This window comes from Marmota monax, unplaced genomic scaffold, assembly GCF_021218885.2.
Source record: "Marmota monax isolate L192 unplaced genomic scaffold, Marmota_monax_Labrador192_F-V1.1 WCK01_AAM20220418_F8-fsc00031, whole genome shotgun sequence".
Taxonomy (NCBI): Eukaryota; Metazoa; Chordata; class Mammalia; order Rodentia; family Sciuridae; genus Marmota; species Marmota monax.
Genome location: NW_026695197.1, coordinates 792,585 through 796,423, shown reverse-complemented (window position 1 = coordinate 796,423; position 3,839 = coordinate 792,585). Strand labels below are relative to the sequence as shown.

General features: G+C 39.0%; 1 pseudogene; it reads left to right on the top strand.

Annotated features, from left to right (window-relative positions):
• The first annotated feature begins 1,221 nt into the window (after positions 1-1,221).
• Positions 1,222-2,734, top strand: LOC124081919 (protein transport protein Sec23B-like; annotated as a pseudogene).
• The last annotated feature ends 1,105 nt before the right edge of the window (positions 2,735-3,839 follow it).

The following is a 3,839-nucleotide window of genomic DNA, read 5'->3' as shown; positions in this document are numbered from 1 at the left end:
ACACTGGGGATAGAACCCACGAATGCTTACCCACTGAGTCATATCCCCAGCCATTTTTTTTTTTAATTTTGAGACAGGGTCTTGCCAATTTGCTTAAAGCCTTACTAAACTGCTAAGGCTGGCTTTGAAATTGCAATCTTCCTGCTTCAGCTTCCCAAGTGGCTGGGACTACAGGTGTGTGATACTACACCTGGACCTATTTGTGGAATTTTTTTAAGGTAAGAGGCTGCTTCTGTCAAAAACCATGTTCTCTAATGCATTGCTACAGAACCTGGAGGTCTTTGAGGGTCCAGGCATCACAAATGGTCTTCAGTAACAACATTTTACTTTGACTAGGTACAATGGACATATTTCAGTCTCTTAGAATTAAAAAAAATGATTTTATAAAATATCCAAAGGAAGTCCCCACCAAATCAGTGCATACTTATGACTCTTTTTCAACCTCTTTTTTTCACATTTGGATCCTGATGATTTACCTATACTTTTGCAAATTTAATTATCCATTAGAAAGGATTTGAATATAGTGTGTCATTTCTTGCTGATTTTCAGGGAGACTATTTTAAAATATCTATTTCAACTTATTTCCAGAAACAGAAGCCCTAATTCAGTTTTCACACACTGCATGCTTTTATTTCTAGTATTCTGCCACACTTTCCATGGTCATTAATGCTTTTCATTTGTTTTATTTAATGCATAGTGTTTTTGTCCTTATCTAACCAAATCAATAAGGACCTTTGGAAAATGTTGTTTGTCCTTCTTCCCTTGAAACATTCTTTTCTATTTTTTTACCACAATTTATTTCTCATCATTTTTATAGGCATCTAAAATGAATGTGATAGATTTTTAGTGTGATAGATAGGTGTGGACCTATCCATGAGTCCACACTCATTGCTACATAACTTTGTAGCCCTCTTCCATATGGGTAGGCTGAACTGCACCATCTTTCAACTTGGTACTCCATCACATGACTTGCTTTGGCCAGTAGAATGTTATGACATGAGAAAAGCAGAGGCTGGAAATTGGTTTTTACATTGACTTACTCTCTTGGGTTTCTGCTATTGCCAAAGAGGCATAGCTGGGTTACCAACTGGGCCTAGGAGAATAGTGAAAAACACATAATAACCATCCCATAAACACATGAATATGACCAACCCTAGTTATGATTAGCTACCTCAAGACAGCTGTGGGTATAGATGGTTCTAGTCAATGCCCTTTTAGAATATGATAGCATACCTTGAGTTCATACAGCAGAATGAAGAATAGGATGATATGCATTTTAGTTTAAGAGTGTGGCCTTCCAGTTGACTTACTACAGGAAGGATTCTTGTTCCCCCTACCTGTCTTCTTACACATTGAGAGAATATCCAGACCTGTCTCCTATAGACTATGAGTCTATGCTTAAGTAGATCAACTTTCAATGTTGTCTTTAATTGACTTTGTCAGGTTTTTTGAGGAAAACTTTGGGCTTGTAATTTCTAGTAGCAAATAAATCATTTTCCTTCAGCTTATAGCTGCATTTATTAGGTGAATAAACCTGCTGAATTGATCCCCCACTTTTCTTTACATAAGTACATTGAGGTTCTCAATTCCCTGTGTTCTTTCTCTATAGGGTTGACACATGCTTGGAGGAAGAAGACCTACAAGCACTTAAAGAGTCTCTACCCATGTCCCTGAATCTCCTTCTCCAGATGCTCTAGTGGATGTGATTATTTTGGGGAGAATGGTACAGGTTCACAAACCAAGGTGTGACGGAACATCCAAAAATTGTGTTTTCCAAAGAATCAATGTTTTAACTATATAGCCAATAGAAGATGTGCTGAACCTGTCCAAACTACTCATGACTATAAAGCAAGTAAGATTTTCTTAACTGCAAGGGCACACTTTTGCTTCAAGCAGATACCTGAAGTCCACTGACAAGATTAATGTGTATGTCACTGGTCTTAGGGATTTCACAGGGACACATTACCAGTAACCCAGGGGAAGAGACCTTTGGAATCCATGGGTATATCTTTGTTTGATGCTATTGACTTGTTGGAGAGCATTATTCCAAATACAGGAGCCAGACACATGTTGTCTACTGGTGGTCCCCCCACCCATGGGCCTTACATGAGGGAGATGAATTAAAGATTTCTATTAATTTTTGGTATGATCTGGAGAAAGAGCATGTATATTCATGAAAAGAAACTAAGCACTATGAGATGCTTGATGAATGAACTTCTATAAAAGACTCCATATTACCTTAATATTTATTCTTGCAGCTTTGACCAAATTGGACTTTTGGAGATTAAATGTTCAAATATTACTGGAGACCATATTGTGATGAGAAATATTTTCAACATTTCTCTTTCCAAGTAGATACCCCAAAGAATTTTTTGTAAAGATTTTAATATAGGGTTCCAAATGGCATTTGGTACACTTTGGAAGTAAAAATCTCTAGAAATCCAAAGATTCTTGGAGCTCTTGGTCCTAGCATAGGTAATTCTGAAATAGGGAAGGACCATGTGTGTCAAAAAATGAACGGGGTATCAGTGGCACGAGTCAATGGAAAATCTGTGGCCTGGATCCCATATCTATGTTCAAAATCTCCTTTGAAGTAATCCATCAGCACAATCCTCCAATCCCCCAGGAAGACCAAGGTGCCATTGAGTTTGTCACATTGTCTCAACACTATAGCACCCAGAGATGCATCCACATGACCATCTTTGCATGAAACTGGGCAGATGCAGCCAGCTAGGGCACATAGGATGTTGCAGCATCCTTGAAGGAATAGTTTGAAGTGCTCTGAGCAGAGTCAGAGGGTACCAACATGTTCTGGTTGTTGGACCAGCAATGAAGTGCCTATTTCTTTTAGGTTATGAATTCCTTTTCCGTATATTTTGTTAGGTTCATTCTTAGATTTCAGTTTCTTTCATATTTAACAACATTCCTGATTACAGACATCACTTTCTCCTCAGAATTTGATCAAGTCCCTCATCATGATCCAGTCCTTTTTTTACTCCTATTCTCTCTGGGTCTCCAGAGCCAGTACTTTTAGTAGAAGCATTTTAACTGACAGCCTTTAAATGGTGGAATTTAAAAAAAAAAAAAAAAACAAATTGTCATTTATCTTGGAGATAGCACAGCCCAGTGGTTCCACTAGGTTTGTAACACTGTCTCAACACAATAGCACCCAGAGATACAACCACATGACCATCTTTGCATGAAACTGGGCAGATGCAATCAGCTCAGGCACATGGCATCAGGGACATGACCAAGTACAAAATTTTAAGCACCTTCTGCATCCACCCCTGAATGATGCTCAAGAAATTCTTCAAGTATGCTTCCTTATATCAGCATGGAACGTGGAGGTAGTTAGGCTCAATTCCCATTATCCAGGTGAATTTATCTCAAGGCACAAAATAACCTGTATGCATACAGATAAGAAATGGGAATACTCACCCAGTTGACATTAGCCTGCAGGTGGTCATGAACCATTTGGGGAAGTTGGGTGTCTCCAGTGCCATTAAGCTGAGAATGTGACTTAAAAATTTAAGAAAACACTGTAAGATAGTGCTCATAATTGCTTATGAAGGCTCAATAACATTCCTTTCACTTTTCTGGAAGATATTAAGTAAATAATAAATTGAAAATTTTATATATAAAAGACATTTTGCTATTTTTTTAACCCAAGCAAAATAAGTTAAAACTTATAGAAAAGGCCCAGTGGCCCGCGGAGGGGCAGAGCTGCCAACCACTCCTGCAAGGTAGGCGGGCCTGTGACCCACCAGAAGAACAGTAGCAGCGGCCTGCTGAGAGGCAGAGCCGCCCCCCCCCCCGCGCCTGCAAGGTAGGCGGAACTG